Consider the following 17,817-nt stretch of genomic DNA (forward strand, 5'->3'; position numbering starts at 1 on the left):
TCTTGTGAGTACAAAAAGAAGGATTGATGCCCTTGATATCCATGATTTTCCATGCAATGGCTCTCTTATGAAGTCTCAGAACCTCGAGAAGCCGATTTTTCTCATCCTTTTCCAATGATGCTGAAATTATGACCGGTAGGCGGCGCTCCTCGTCTAGAAATGCGTACTCGAGATGTGGCGGGAGTTCTTTCAACTCCAAAGGCGTCGGATCATCAACCGAAGGCTCTGCTTCCCCCTTTTTCACATGGTCAATTTCAAGAAATCTCTCCGGACTCTGGGAACCATCGTCACCAATTTGATAGACTGGCTGCTCGAAATCATGGCCCTCCTGCGTAATGCCAATCAGGTCCCCACACGACAGACGTGTGTCCAAATCAATCTCGTCAATAGTACCTTGAAAATGAGAGCACACACATGTATCGACAATGTCGACGTAATAAAGCTTGTCATCGTGACATTGCGGATGCTGCATCGATCTTTTGATATCGAATGTCACGTGCTCATCATTCACTCGGAGCGTGATTTGGCCAGCTGCCACATCAACAATCGTCCTCGCTGTATTGAGGAAAGGACGTCCAAGTATCAAAGGTACCCTTGAATCTTCATCCATGTCAAGGATAACAAAGTCCACGGGGAAAACAAATTTATCGATTTTTACAAGCATGTTTTCCACAAATCCGCGCGGATACTTTATTGAGCGATCTGCCAACCGAATGCTCATCCTAGTGGGTGACGGCTCACCCAGATCCAGTTTAGTAAAAACCTTATACGGCATAAGGTTAATACTCGCTCCCAAGTCAGCCAACGCATGGCTAACAGACATGTTTCCAATCAAACATGGGAGCGTGAAACTACCAGGATCTCCCATTTTCGTGGGCAGACGGTTTTGCAGAACGGCGGAACAAGTCTCATTCATCACCACACACGATATATCCTCGAGCTTCTGTTTATTTGAGAGGATATCCTTAAGGAATTTCGCATACTTTGGCATCTGGGCCAAGGCTTCAACAAACGGTATATTGATGTGTAGTTGCTTAAACAACTCAAGGAACTTACCGTATTGTTCTTCATTCTTCTGCTTCTTCAGCCTGCCTGGATAAGGTACCGGAGGAGTGTAATCTTTGACTGGCTCCTGGACTTGTGCTGTACTTGCTGGGCGTAGCCTGGCTTGCACCTCGTCCGGTGTGTCAGTCGGGACCGCTTCAGTGATCGGTACTGAGTCCGATATGACGGGTCCGGTAGTTTTTCCACTCCTGGTCATCACAGCATTTACATCCCTCTGTCCGCCCGGGTTTGGTTCTGTATTACCCGGGAGACCGCCTGGGGGTCCTTTTGGACATCATCTGTGCCAGCTGACCAACCTGATTCTCGATATTCTGAATCGAGGCCTTCTGACTCCTCATTTCTCCCTCGTTAGCCAGAAAACGATCTTCGCTTTGTTGGTATCGTTTTTCAGAGCTAGAGAGAAGCTGAGCCATCATATCCTCCAGCTTGGAACTAGACTGAGGGGCCTGCTGCTGGGAGCTACTCCCAGTGCCCTGATTCTGGTACGAATATGGACGCTGCTGGTAGGGTTGATTGTACTGCTGGTACTGCTGACCCTGCTGAGGCGCTGGAGCACGCTGAGTGAACCCCAATGGGTTCTGATTTCCTGCATTCGCTCGCCACCCAAAATTTGGGTGATTTCTCCATCCGGGATTATAGGTGTTGCTGTACGGGTTGTTCTGCGGCCTCACTTGATTACTCACAAAATCTACCTCTTCATGGCCCTCATATACGACTCCCTGAAAACATGCCCCAGGCTCGTGTGACACTCCGCACTGTTCACATCCCGAGCCAGCATGTGCAATCATCTGGGACTTGTCGAATCTCGATGTAAGAGCCGAGAGTTGTGCAGTAATGGCCGTGTAATCGTCTACAACATGAACTCCTGAGCGAGATGATGATGATGTTGCCCGACCTCTATCTCCATCCCGACGCGAGCTGGATTTCAACGCAGCTTTTTCGATAATATCATACGCTTCAGTCGGCGTCTTAGTTCCAAGATCGCCGCCCGCGTTCACGTCTAATCGCTCCTGCGTGTTATAGTTGAGCCCCTGATAGAACGTCAAAACCAGCTGTCGCTTGGAGAAGCCATGATGTGGCACATCAATCAATAAATCTTTGAATCTCTCCCAAGCTGCATGCAACGACTCGCCCTCGTCCTGGCGAAAGGAAACAATCCGGTTCCGTAGTTTGTTCGTTTTCTCAGGCGGAAAATATTTCTGCATAAACTGCTCCGCCAACTGATTCCAGGTCCTGATGGACCCGGCAGGAAGTGACATAAGCCAAGCTCTAGCTTTATCACGCAACGAAAACGGAAACAACCTCAACCGAATCGCATCCTCCGAAACACCAGTCATCCTAAATGTCGAACAAATAGCAAGAAAAGCAGCGATATGCCTCCCGGGATCCTCATGCTCACGTCCGTCGAACTGCACCGAATTCTGCAACATGTTAATAACACTAGATTTAATTTCAAAATTAGGTGCATCTATAGTGGGCTGAAGGATACTCGGCTCCAGGCCTGCCCTTCCGGGCTGATTTGTTTCATTCAATGGTCGGTCGTCGTCCGCCATGACGACTCTCTCCTCGTCCTCTAAGCTTTCGTCTTCAGAGATAATCACCGGCTCGTCAATTGCATTTGCAATGCGTTGTGCAACGACGAGTGACCTTTCGCGCAGCCTCCTACTTCTTCTAAGATTATGCGCTGGTTCGTCAGTCGGCTCAGCAATAGCGGGCGCGGGAGTTGAGGACATCAACCTGCAAACGAAACACTGACACAATGAATATTTTATTAATAAAATAATGCTGTTTTTTTTTTAGAAGCAGAATATGTATAAATATAGGCTGTAAAATTTATAAAAATCCGAAAATGGGCCGAAATTTTTATAAAAATTAAAGCAATGGAAATAATCGAATCGGCTAGTTTAAAAACGATTTTTAAGAGCCGAAAACTCAAAGAATAAATGAATAAATAAATCCGGATTTGAACAAATAAATAGAATAAAAATTTACAAGTGTACAAAACAATCACAAAAAATGAATAAATTGAATTAAAAGCAAGAAATATTAACAAATAAATCAACAAATAAACAATCACGAAAATATACACAAATATTAACAAGTATATACGCCGATAACACAATGACTCGGGTCGTTCCTAAAACTCGCCATTTCCCCCGGCAACGGCGCCAAAAACTTGGTACGTGCGTGACTACACATATTTTTACAATGAAATTACACACGAATTGGTTTTAAATTTATAAAAGTGATTATTACTTTTACATCAAAACACACACGAAAGAAGCAAGTGTACCCCGTCATATATGTAGTAAAGTATCGGTAAGAACCAAGTATCGATCCACGGAAATGGGCGGAGAAATAATACTAGACCTTTGTCACTAAATTACCGGTAAAAACATAATTTGTTTTGGTTTTTAATTAAACTAAAGTAAGCATAAATAAATACTTATAAATCATAGTAAATTATATATACATAGCCTTGCTTAATACACAACCGCAGCATGTCAACTAAGTCAGTTTTGGCATTTAGAAGCATTCGGTCAATTTTCCATTTCGAGACAATTAGTATCCCTTTCGGGAATCCTAACATGACAATCATTCGGAAAGTTAAAACGATAAACACACTTTAACCACCTAAAATTGTTCTTTAACGTGCGATTGATAAATGTCTTACAAAAATCTCCTAAAAATAAGTTAGTCATCCGTTAGGAGTTTTCTAACCTCACTTAATCAAGGAAAGCAACACCGATAAACACAATGCAGCCACCGAGACAAGCATAAACTAGATTAAATCACAACCGAGTTCATTTTACAAATCTTACACATAAATTCACCAAGATAGCAATTTTGGCCAAAACTACTAACTAGGCTAACAAATCATGGCAAGAATCCGTAACAACACCATCTAACCCGTTAGAGTCCTTCCGTGAGGGCAAGCTCTCTTGATTAATAATAATTGCATTTTATTAAACCACTAACCCGTTAGAGTATCATGGTGCCTACATTTTAACCAAGTTAAACTAGTTAACCAAATTAAAAGTTTACTAATACATGATTAAATAAGCTTCATTTTGCAACTATCTTACCTAACCAAGCACCAATCATCCAACACAATTACTTATAATCAAGAAATCAATATCAATAACGAGGTTGCAAACTAATCATCAAAGATAGTCATAGAAAATACTTCAAAATGTCATTACAAACATAGATTAACATACTAATCAAGCAAGGGATTGTTGTGTTTTTGCCCCAAAGGCTTACATTAATACATAATAATCAGTCTAAATGCTTGAAATATAACAAAAGTATGGAAATATTTGAGAAACCAAACCATAAACAAGCATAAGAATGAGAATCTGGATAGTAAATGAGCAAAACCGGGCAATGTGGCTTGAATCCGATTGAAAGCAGCAGCCTTCGGAGCCTCAAAATCGCCTGCAGAGCTCCCAAAAATGTCCAGAGTTACTACTAAAATGGTGCTGTTCTGTTTAAATGCTTTTTCGAAGTTGCACGGCCGTTCTTTCCGATCGCACGACCGTGCACTTTAAGCATTATTGGTGGTGGGCACCATACTGCATGACGTCACAGATCGTTGACTGGTCTTCGGTCACGCACGGTCGTTCTTGGTTGGCACGACCGTTCCTTTCCGAGGTTTGAGTTGCACGCTCGGTTTCTTTGGTCGTTCTTTTCCGGGTTTATGTTTGACCTCGGATCCGCACGTCGTTCTTGCATGGAACGACCGTTCCTTATCGGGCTTGCCTTCAGTGCCTTGCACGGTGAGTTGCACGCCTGGTTCACTGCCGGATCTTCTTGGTTTGTCGGATATGCACGGTCGTGCATATGGCCGCATGACCGTGCCAAACGCCCAGGTCAGTCTTTTTCCACAGAATCTTCGCAGCTTCATCGTTTTGTCCGGGAAGTCCTCGTTTTTGGTATCATCTCGTCTGGTATGCTGTTTTAGGCCTGTAAACCTAAAATGTAGATAATTAAGTATCCGAATGACGGTTTTACGGCCGAAAACGCATAAAATGGGGGTAAAACGGGGGACTAAAGTATGTGTAAATAGCGAATATCAGTAACCCTAAGTGGTCTTGTACCTTCAAACGAATAAATCATGGATCGTACGGAAGCGAAAACGCGGAAGAAAGTGAGAGATTACAAGCTACAGGGGTTAACTGTGTCAACATTTAATTATACCTCTGAGGACCCTTTTACGTTCCCAAGGCTTTGTAACAGTATAATACGCTCACTAGAATGCAATATATAAATTCGCGAAGTTCCGATTTAAAACGAGAAAGTTATGATCGAATTCGTATAAGAAGGGTTAAAAGCGTCAACAATGAAAGTTAAGGCTTTCCGAATAATTAATGAATTAACCGGGGACTTAATAATGCGGGTAAAATAACAACAAGGCCCTTAATTGTAATTAACCGAGGGTCAAACCGCAAAGTTACCCCTTCAAACCCGAAAGGTCAGGTTAATAATTACGAAAGATTTCGTTATTAATTACCAGATTCTGATAATCTTTACAAAAGATTTAAAATTCTAAAAACATAACCTCTCGCGGGCCGCGTAAGGTTTAGTGTTAAGTTGAGGCGGGCCGCGAGCCACCTAATATACGCGCCTGATTTTTAAAAACTCAGGCGGGCCCGCGTAGAAAGTGCATGATTTCTCCATGCGGGGCCGCGTGGGACGCCCAGATGCAGAAACTTTGGATTTTTATGCCTTTTGAGCTTGTGAACGATCAAATCTCCAATAAATGAGGGCATGGGCGCCCCCTACTCGACCTATAACACTCTAGGCCACCTGCCCATTCATCCATGGTCACTTGTAGACCAATGTGTGAATGATCTTGGAGCTTGGTTTGCACTATAAATAGGCATACTTGTTCACAACTTAGAACACACCTCAAAACTCAACTACTGATCATTCTTGGAGCTCTCAAGCTTTCCTCTGTGTTCTTAAGCCTTGCCTTAAGCTTCTGTAAGTGGTCTACCCCTTTGTGGTTCATATTTCTATAGATTTAGCTTAAAAGTCAATCCGTCGTAACCAACGGTTGACTTTGCAATAACTCACAAATAGTTCAGTAGATTGTCGAATCAAAAGTAGTTATGAGATGGTATTGTGTGGGTAATAAACCTCTGAAAGAGGTCCCCATGATCACCACTCTAACTATGTCAAATATCGAGTCAAACGCTTGCTTAAAAAGTCAACAGAAAGCTATGTTTGCGAATCCTTGCATAATCTGTAATGTATATACTATGAAACCTGTTTTGATGATCATAAAACATGATATAAAGTTTATAAACATGTTTACGCTCGTTTGATTCGGTCATTTGCTATATTGAACCGGTTCGGAGCCGAATGTCGCAAAAGTTTGACTTTTGCTTTGACTTCAGTTCTGACCCGTTTTAGTGAGGTATAGATATGCCTTAGGACTCTCTCAGGACCAGGTTACATGATGGTATAACCCTCTGTGACCGGTTCATTATTTGTCCGAGTCTTTTACGGCATTTCCGTTAATCGCCTAAAAGTTGACCGTAACGACCTTTTTAAAATAAAACGAGTATTTCGGACGCATGAACGGACCATAACCTTGCTTACTAAATTATAAGCATGTCCTTAAAGTTTCACGTCAATCCGAGGTTTAGAATGAGAGTTATGCTAAAAGCGCAATTAAAGTAAACTTTTGTAATAAACGGCGCAAATTAGCATAACGCCTATCTAACCAAGATTTCGTCACCAAAACTTTTACCCACTGTTGTAAAATAATATTTTTGGAATTTTAAAGATTTTAATAATTTTACCCTTGCTCATAGCCTGCGGTTATGGCTACGGTTCGGTAAATACCGAATATGCCCTTTTCGGCCAAAACTTGAGTTCTACAAGGTATTTTGAACCGATTTCCAGTTGCTACTGGATTTTAAATAATAAATAAAGTATTTTAGACTTATAAACTGTTCGGGGAAAACTCAGATTTCCTATAGAACTCGAAAAGCTCTTTAAAAGTCTTTAAAAATGACCGAAAAAAACCCCTACGGGGCGATATATTAACTAAAACTCGTTATGGGCATCACGGAAGGTATCCTACTGATACCACAACCTCTTTAAGGCATATTGACTTAGGAAATAAGCGTAGGACTCTCATGGTTAACCGTTGCGCCTATTGCACGCACGTCGGCTTATGAGACTAGTTTTCATAAATTAACCGATATGGGTCAAACCATATTATTTTGACCCCGAAATCCAGAGTGTGAACCTTAAACCGATATAAAACAAGTCTCTGAACTTGTTGGGTCAGAATCACACTCCATTCTCGGTTTTCGCCTTTTCGCGCGATTAAACCGTATTTATATTTCGGAACCAACCGGTCTAGGCTACGGCCAATATAAAGACCCGTTAGGATTCTAATAGGTTAATTAAAACCTTCGTTCCAGAATAGGAGCCCCAGTAAAAGCTATCTGTGACGTTAATCCATTAAGGAATATTACTTGCAAAGGTAAATACTTTAACTTATTTTCCCTTATAACGAGCTTGGGATACGGTATATTAAATACCGCTTGATTGAGCATCATATCTTCCATCGCTTAGGTGGTTAATTGAATAATGTGATCGGCTTCATTTAAACAGTCTGTTACTTAAAAGCCTTGGGGGGTTAATGACCGTTGTCCCGGATATCCTTGGCATCATTTTACGAAATGGCCACGACCTCGACATCCCCGGTGTAGCGTACACCCGGTATATTATGTCGACATCATTATTATTAAAAGACGTAGCCGTTGGTTTTACACTACGGTTTTACCGCAATGTGGTGTGTCTATTAATCTTTAAACCCGGACAGGATCCGGGATACTGAACACATAAAGGACATGTAATTCGTCACAAGATTTTAATAATTTTCCCCAAGTTATAAAAAGAGTTTGTGCCTCGTGCATTCAAATCAATTTAATAAAGCATTTTCAAATGTGTCAGTTGAACGTATTTACCAGTGTAAACTGACGTATTTTCCCAAAAAGATTAAGTGCAGGTACTACACGAAATTGGCTGGTAGTAGCTTCCTAGCATCGTGATAAGTCTCGCAAGCTTGATGCTGTATCTGACTGAACAATACTTTATTATTATTTTGATCCCCTGTGGATACAATTCGACTTCTGTAATACACTTGATATTACATTCAAAAGGTTGAATTATATTTATCTTTTTTGCTTCCGCTGTGCATTCATATAATTGTGTGGTTTGGACTATATTGTTGCCAACTACGTCACGGTAATCCCCCACCGGGCCCACCGGTGATACACGTGGAAATCGGGGTGTGACAAACGGCTTGCCCAAACGGCTACTTGTCTTGGCCAATGAGATCCCGCCATGTCATCTTGATAGCCCCGTCCAACGCCCGGCTGAAAACCCCCGCCCAAGGGCCATGCCGAAAACCCAAGCCCACCCGGGGTGGTGACTTGGGTGTTTGTACCCAACCCACGCCACAACCCCGCCCAAGGGGCCACGCCGAAACCCAAGCCCCACCCGGGGTGATAACTTGGGCGTTTTGTACCCAACCCATGCCACAACCCCGCCCCATACCTCATATTCTAATATACCCTAAATAATTTTATCATGATATGAATTCAGTGTTCATTCACTTTGAATTTTATCATATATGAATATGAATTAAGTTGAGTCACTCAGTTGTTCACAATATCACGCATCGGGCCTTGCCCCATAAGCTCGTTAAATCTATTCGTTGTCGCCTTTCAAAAACTTGAACCCGTTTGATTGTTCCCTAAAATTAAAAAAAAAAATGCATTAGTAAAACTAAAAAATAAAGCTTTTTAAATTTAAATTAAAAAAAATAAACTTTGGTTCATACCGACAATCGGGCAAGTTGAGGACTTAACATACGCAATTGCTAGCGCCTCCTCCTCTACTTTTGTCCACTGTCTCGGCTTTGCTCTCGAACCGCTTTTTTTGCGGTGTCGGGTTCGGTTTCAACCGCCTTCCCCTTCCCTGTTTTTTTTGCGCTTGAGTTTTTTAGGTGGCGATTCGAGGACGACTTCTTCATCATCATCGTCAAGTTGAACCGGGGGTTGCGGTTGGGAAGTGGCGGTTGCGATTGGAATTGATCAAGTTGAACCGAGTTGCGTTGCATGAATTGTTGGAGTGCTTGGTATTGTTGCATTTGTGAATTTGGGACATTTGGGAGAAGGCGTTAGGTGATTGTTGGAAACCCGAAACGTAAATTGTGGAGACACCCACGAAGGATCCATAGTCGGAATGTAAGCGGGACTCGAAATAAAGTTAGGTTGGTTCGGGTTGGGATTGTTCGGGTTGGGATTGTTCTGGTTGGGATTGTTTGGGTTGAATGGATTCATGATTGTATAAAAAAGGGAGTGTTTTTTATAAAAAATGGATGACAATGAGAGAAGAATGGGAGAAGTATTGATGAAATGGTATAAAAAAATGATGAATGAGGGGTATATATTTAAAGTGAATTTTTTTTAATATTATAGCCGTTGGTAACGGCTAATTGTTTGAAAATGAGGCTCGTGAAGAACGTCGGGTGGCAGCGAGAAAGGACGGGACGGGGCTAGGGGGCGGTGTGGGGACCGGCGCCGGGCCTTGCCAAGCCTAAGCGGCCCCCCATACCGCTGGTCTTAGAGGAGTGAAGACGGCGAAGTTTTTCACTTTATGTTGCTTTAGGCCGTTTGTCAAATACTGATGGTTCATTGATCAATGTTTAAATAAGAATTTAAAGTAGTCAACTTTTTTAAAGTTTTAATCAAAGTAGCCATTGACTTTGCAACTCGATTAGAGAGCGCCTATTGACTTTGCGAGCCATGGTTATACTTCGTGTCAGGATGTAATTGTTATTAGGCTAAGGGGATCAATATGTAAACTTGGTAAATAGAAATTATTTAGAACATAGGATTGTGTTCGTTCACGGAACCCATTGTGTGTCTATTGGAACGGACTTGCAAAAAGTCGATCAGATGTAAACATCTGATTTAGAACATAGAATTGTGTTGGTTTACGGAACCATTGTGTCTATTGGAACGACTTGCATCAAGTCAATCAGTTGTAAACATCTGATGTGACGAAACCTGATTGAAATTAATTGAATGTGTTTTAATTCTTGATTTTCTTTGTTCTTGATATCGGTCATATGGTATCAATTATGTGTAGAAAAGTAGTTCCTCAAGCATTTAAAACCTTGTTTTAAGTAGATAAAGATTATAAAATTATGCTCTTAATATGATCCACCGAAATTTGGAGGAAATTGGAAGATGCATGCATTGAATAGTCATCAATTTATTGAATAGGAAATCTAGAACCATGCCACTTTATCATTAATTGAGTGACAATAATGTCATTTTTATTTAAAGAAATGTCTGGAAGACACAAATAATGCCTCACTTTTGGGCGTTTTACGTCATCTGGCAGTACAGTCAGCAATGGGTTATTATAGGGCGTTTTTCTAAAATGGGTGTATTGGAGATGTGGGTATTGTAGGGAATTATGTTAAAAGGGGTGTAATAAAATTAAATTAAAGAAAATCATAAAAAAAGGTATTGGCCAAACAAAAAGAAGAATACATGTCATTGCCAAACAATTGAACAACACGCGTGGAAAAAAGAACGCTCTGGACATTTTTTAAAAAAAAACGCTCAGGGAGCGGATGTGGGGTGTGGGGCGTGGGGGGCGTTTTTTGAAGAAAAAACGCTCAAAAACCCCCCACTACGGATGGTCTTAAAGATGTACCAACTTGCTACATATCAGACTAGTGACATATAGTATATCACATTATGTTTCAATATATGTACAAGAAATGTTAGTCGAATTGAGCTAATTATATCATGTAGATTTAGTTTATTGTTTGATTATTTTATGTTTTCCTTTAAAAAAGAATTCTTATATTAACTGAATTTGAGTTTATTGATCAATGAATAATAATGGACAAGGTAGGTGTACCCTCTTGGATGATAATTTCTAATTACTATTGTAGTTGCATGATTTATTTAACTCCAACCCACATATTTAATCGAACCTACTCGTCTAAGGGAGGGCCCTCATTCCCTTCAAGGAGTTCTCACACATCCACTTAGACATGTTATATAGAGTCACGTAACTTATATTAAAAATTTTGAGAACCACATAAATCAGATGTATATTTTATTTTAAATGTGATGCATAAACCGGTTATAAAATCCCGTATCTTATTTATCTATAAGTGATTTATGTAGTTCTCACAACTCAATCACACTCTTATTATAATATTTAAATTATATTTTAATATTTTGGTTATATTTTAATATCAATAAAATAATTAAGGTTACTTCTCATTATAGAGATATATACTTAACTTCTTGGGTTTACATTTGATCAGTGAGATAAACTAATGGTGTTGTGTTGTTTATTTTAGTTATTAACAATAACAAATATATATCTTAAAGTAATAACTACTGAAATCCCGTGCACAATATGCGGGAATTCAATTTCAATCGATATCGATTTGGTTCGTTGCGCTATCAGCACTCGATATATTAACCGAAAGAAAAAACCGATGAAAATAAAATTGTTAAACTTTAGAGTATAACAATGATGCGATCATTTAAAAAAAGTTTAAACACTACTATTTGCTACACAAAAACAAACATGATATTAAAATGAAAAACCCTTGACGTGTGCTCAAGCTAATGTTTAAGATTTAGAAGTATTAGCAGATTCTTTATTATGTATAGCTTTATAATTATCTCTAATATTTTGGACTCTTAAATTGTGTAAATGTATTTCAGAATTATTTATTTTCTTTAAATTTCGAAGAAAGAAACTGAAATTTTACTGATTATAGATGGTTTTAAAAAAATGTATGATATTTATTATCTTTTTACTTACGTAAGATATTTTATTTAATCAACATGTATAATAAATACATGGGTGTGTAACCTAGTTATTAATATTTATATAAAGATATGGTTTGATATTTTTTCTTGAGTCACCTCGCCTTCCAACAAATAAGGTTTCAACTTATGTACATCATGCAATAAGCAACCTGTCCCAAAGTACAGACTTTGATCAATTAGACAATTATCATGGTTTCTAACCCAATTCAAAATCTGGTCACAATAAGACACAGTGCCAAATAATATAAAAAATCCTAATAGTATTCCACAGGAGTACCAGGACAACCATGATCCGCCACAACTGTCTTCGTGGCTAACGGTGGCGGGACAAACGGTGGTGGTGTGCATCTCAAGAGTGCCCAATTGACCCTATGAAAAAACGGATGGCGTTTGATCGCGGATGCACCCATTGTGGACCCCATTCGCCGGTCTGGGTCCTTAACCAACAATTGAGATATTAGGTCCTTAGCCATAGCCGGGATCATCGGCTCTTTTGGAACTCTAGTGCCCGAGCTACAATGTGGCTAGGGTTTAGCTCGTTGTACATTCCCTTAAAAGGCGTAACGCCATAAAACAATTCAAATATAAATATTCCAAGAGTCCACCAATCAACCAGCGCTACCATGGCCCTCACCAGATATAATTTCTGGTGCCAGATACTCGTGGGTTCCAACAAACGACATTGATCGAACGTCTAGTGGGCTCTGCCACGAACTTCTGGCCGCTGTGGTTGGCGGGCTTCTTCTTGTGTTTACGCATAGTGTGGAAGCATGTGACCGAGGGGACAATGCAATTGGGAAGAATACATGACGACGAGGTGAATTTGAGTGGATCCAAGGGGCGGTGATTGGTTGGTGGTGTTGGGTTTTGGTGGTTGTTAATTGGTGAAGACTTGGGCCGGAGTTGACGTTGAGAGGTCACATTTCAAAGAGAGGTCGAAATCAGTTAACATTGATGTGACCATCTGATCGAACCAAAACATTTTCGGGTTTGAGATCACGGTAAACAATACCCAACATATGAAGTATTCCAATGCTACAACGACCTCGGATGCATAAAAACCTGTAAAAACATGTGAAATATCGAAGTGATACATTAAAGATGTATGTTTGAAAAAACAAGATCATGTGTTATTTGAAAGTTATGTGTGTTTTGGTAGGGGACCAAAATAATGTTAGTTACTAGTGTTTTGACTTTGGAGGACAAGTTTTTCTTCTTTGAGATTTTGCTTTTTATCATTACTATATATTTACCAATTATTTCATGCATCATTTTGGCAATTCTACCCCCACATACCCTACTCAATATCACATCTCATTATATTTGTAATATCCTTTTCATTATCTCCTTTTATATATACACACATACAGATAGACACGATGACATATATTTAATTCATAATCACAATTTTAAGTTAAACTTACTATATTTATTAAGAAATCTAGAACAATTGCCATTGCTGCATGTCATTTCATAATGACTTATGATTTTTCTTATGTGTTTATCTTTTAACTAATCGATACCCACAAAGTTAGAAAGTCATGTATTACATGGGTTAACTAAATGAAATATTAAATTACTTAGTTAATGAAGATTTCTGAATTATAACACGATATTTCGTAATTAGGTATGATTAAGATTACGTATAAATAACCATTGTAAGTACTAAAGCGCTGATATATTAAAATGAAAAAAGATAGTTTTTTCTTGAATTTATGCGAAAATACAAAGAGATGAAACAAGATAAACGGAAAAAGAGAATTTTAAGCGGAATACAAAGGGATGAAAAAAGAAATTGTATAATGGTCCGCCGCTAAAAATAACTTAACGAAGTTAAGTTTTTTTTTTTCCGAATTACAAACCGATGTGTTAGGGCTTTTTGATCAGAACGAGAATACGAGTCGATTGATGTAAAACTTACCTCGAAACGGTGCTCAAAACGGCTTGATTTTTGTTAATTTGAAGTTTAAACACCCGAATTAAAGCACCGTTTTCGTCGTTTAGAGCACTGTTTCGAGGTAAATTTTACATCAATCGACTCACATCCTCATTCTGATCAAAAGCCCGAAAATATCAGTTTGTAATTTTGAAAAAAAAACTTAAATCCGTTAGAAATAACCCGGTTGGATTATTACTAGGCAAAACAGTCTATTTTTTATTATTTGTTAGATACAAACATATGATCCATTCACTACTAGAAAAGTCACCTTTCTTGACACGCAAACGATGACACACAGTCATCTTATGACATACAAAAGTGTATGTCATAAAAAAAATGTCATGGTTTACTAAATATTATAAATTTGTGACACACATTTTTGTGTGTCATTGTTTTAGTGTCGTAAATGAAAAATAAGACACCATCAATATGTGTGTGTCATAAAAAAATGTCATGGTTTTATAAAATATGATAAATTTATGACACGCATTTTTGTGTGTCATTGTTTTAGTGTCATAAATGAAAAACAAGACACCGTCAATATACGCGTGTCATCTCTTATTGTCATCTTAATCCATATTATTCCTCCTCTTAGAGGTAAAAAGCAAATAATGTATTTTTTATCAAATATCTTCAAAATTCATATTAGTGCTAAAAAATATAAAAGATGAGTTATAGGATATACTTTATGGATAATATTCCCCCTCTTATAAAAAGTTTGGGCAATTCAATAAAACAGGCAAAAAAAAAAAAAAAAAAAACATAGAAACTTTTGATTTGTAGATAGTTAAAAACTACTAATATTTTATTGGTGATATTTTATATTTAAACAACATTTTATAATACAGTAAATGGTAAGATTAATTATGAATCATTTTTTTTAAAAAGGAATTATGAATCCTTGAAACCGGAAGATAGAGGGTAAGTAGTTCATATTAAAATTACCAACAATATTGTTTATAGTTAAAGAACATCATTCATCGTATATCATAATGGTGCAAACGAGTTGAGTTTGATTCAAAACGAGTCGAACTTAAACGAGCTCAAGTCTGAGCCTAAAAACAAGCTCATTTAGTAAGCGAGCCCAAGCCTGAGCTTCATTTATCGAGCTCGAGTCGGCTGTCAAGCTAAACACGCCGATTATTATTCCATATATAAATAAGCAACAACTTTGTGCATATCTTGGTTGTACCATGGGCTTAGGGAGTTTTTCAATAAAAACTTTGGTTTTTCACTTTTAACCCAAACATTTGCATATTTTGTATTTTAACCCCTTTTAACTTTTTTACTTTTAACTCAAACTTTTCCATCTTTGTAATTTAACACAACACTTTATTATTTACAACTTTTGGTCACCCATACTTTTATCTTTCACAAGTTTTACGTTTCGTTCTAAATTTTGCAAGTTAACACGTCGTAGCGTGCATGTGAGGTTCAAATGTTTTTTGCTCTATTTTTCATATTTGACAGACCCGTCGCAAAGTGTCCATTTTTTTCCTTTTTGACAAGTTCGCCGCAACAGAAGGGTCCTAGATCGACTAAGTTATTATTTTCTACGTTTTCGTTTCTGGTTAATTTCTTCGCATTAACACACTGTAACGTGTGTGCGTGGTTCACCGATTTCAATCTGCTTTTTCGTTCAGTGTAATTTTTCTCGTTTTATCTATTTTATTTTTATGATGTCGAGAGTCGATGTCGTTGTGACATTGGTGCTACTTGGCACTGTTTTACGAACGTTTTTAACCTATTAACTTTTTTACTAATATTTTGTTTCGGTTTACCCCTATACTTCATTTACTTAAAAACTATTTTTTACGTGCATATTTTATGTACGGGTAGGTATAAATATGATTTGTTCTACATTCTGACGTAAATTTTATATTAGACAAGTCAGTTCAAATACAATACGTTTTCGTTTAAAGAAACCATTTTATGTGCATATTTTTATGTACGTTTTGGTATAAATTCAAGTTGTTCTACGTTTCGACGTAAACTTTTTTGGGAAATGATTCAGGTCAAATATAATATTTTTCGTGTTTTATTTTATGTTTGTTTCGTAAAGTTTGTTTCGAACCGAGTGGAGTCAAATTATGGTTTCTTTATTGCGCAACTTTCAATTAATTACGCAAACGGCTACACTCGATCATCAAGTGGCTCATTTGTGAATATAATTATCGTAAGAGGTTATTTTAGAAGCTTATTTTTGGTATGTTAACACTTCCAGTCCTTTCATAATCAAGGTTTTTCGATTTTTCAAAAAATTTTGTCCTTAAATTTCAATGTTTGACTTCATTAGGGTTTATACACGTGTCAATACATCATTGATCGTAATTTTACGAGGTGTTACAAAATATATATTTAAATAATAATAATTACTATTTACGAAATAAAAAACAACAAATTACATGTAAAATTAAATTATTATAATTAATATAAATAAATTAATAATAATAAGCGAGTCAAGCTCGAGCTTTAAAACAAAACTCGAATCTAGTCGAGCCCAACCTCGGACTTAACTCGATAGTTTGCACCCTAATCATAATTAAACATGGGCGATCATGATTTGACTAAATGTAACAATCAATAACCCCAATTAATCTCTATTTAACATTAACCATAGTTAACAATCATTTATCTTAATAGAACATCATTTACCTTAATGAGCAAAACATGAAAATAATCAAGATTTTGGGTTAACAACATGTTTAAAAAATAGGTTATGTTCAGGTTGACATGTCTTTAGTTAAAGAGGTTGACGACTATAAAAGAAGTGACTATTAGGGGACTAGGGGTGGTTCACTAGTGATAGAATTTATCACTCACAAGCACAATCAAGTTTCGCCATGTCATTGACCATTTTTCCATCACTCACAACCATTTTTAGTGGGGGTGGTCATCACTCACCACCACACCCAACAATTTCCCCCCAACCAACAAATACCCTCACAAAAATAAACCATAACGCGTTAAATACATCACGAAATCGGGTTTGCGTTATAAAATAACGCGTTGAACATTGTACTGGCGGTGGGCTATAACGCGTTGAACATTGTTCCGTGATATCATCACGGGAGTGCCCCGGGTGCTCTTAGAAACTAAACTACTAGAGACTATTAGATTATATGGTGTGGCGGAGTTTGAAAAATGAGCATGAAGCGACATGTGGCAGCTATACCAGCAATAGACGTTTTAAAACAAGCATAGTGTGAAAGGGGATTGAAAGAGGATTTTTTGACCGTTATTTTACTTTTTATATTTAGTGAAATTAAATCCTAATTCCTATATTTGATTATTTCCCTCCCCATTTTCATTAGTATTCCCGCTCCTCCCCAAAATCAAATTCATATTGGCGCTTTTGTTTCCCACCCCAAAATTCATCTAAAATCACAAGTTAGCAAGAAGATTTGGCAAAAAGAAAAGAAGAGGCAGAACCGCCGCCACTGCATCTAGACTGCCCGATTTGAGTGATGGCGGCAGAAGAAATTAATCCTAGATCGCTTATGTTAAGGTATCACTCAACCCCGCTATTGGATATAACACGAATTCCACACAAATGGTAACAATTTTTAAGAGTGTCTCTATTCGTTGTTCTGATATAGGTGATTATCTTTTTATGAATTTCTTTCATTGGTTTATATATTGAAAACCTGATTGTTTCTTTTATTCTGGTATCCACGTTCAGATGACAGTGAGTTTCTTCTACTTTGAGAAATAAAAAAAAGTACTGAGATTAAGGTCTACATAAAGCTATTTATAAAGTTAGAATTCATAGGTCGTTTGGTATGCAATTTTAACTTATATGTCTCCATAATTGTAATTGTTTTAATGCAGTTAAGGTGTAGCTCAATTCTTCTTAACTATTGGAAATTGGAGTATTTTTAGGAGCCCAATGTGAAATATTTCTATTTAAATATA

The sequence above is a fragment of the Helianthus annuus genome, chromosome 11 (assembly GCF_002127325.2).
Source record: "Helianthus annuus cultivar XRQ/B chromosome 11, HanXRQr2.0-SUNRISE, whole genome shotgun sequence".
Classification (NCBI taxonomy): domain Eukaryota; kingdom Viridiplantae; phylum Streptophyta; class Magnoliopsida; order Asterales; family Asteraceae; genus Helianthus; species Helianthus annuus.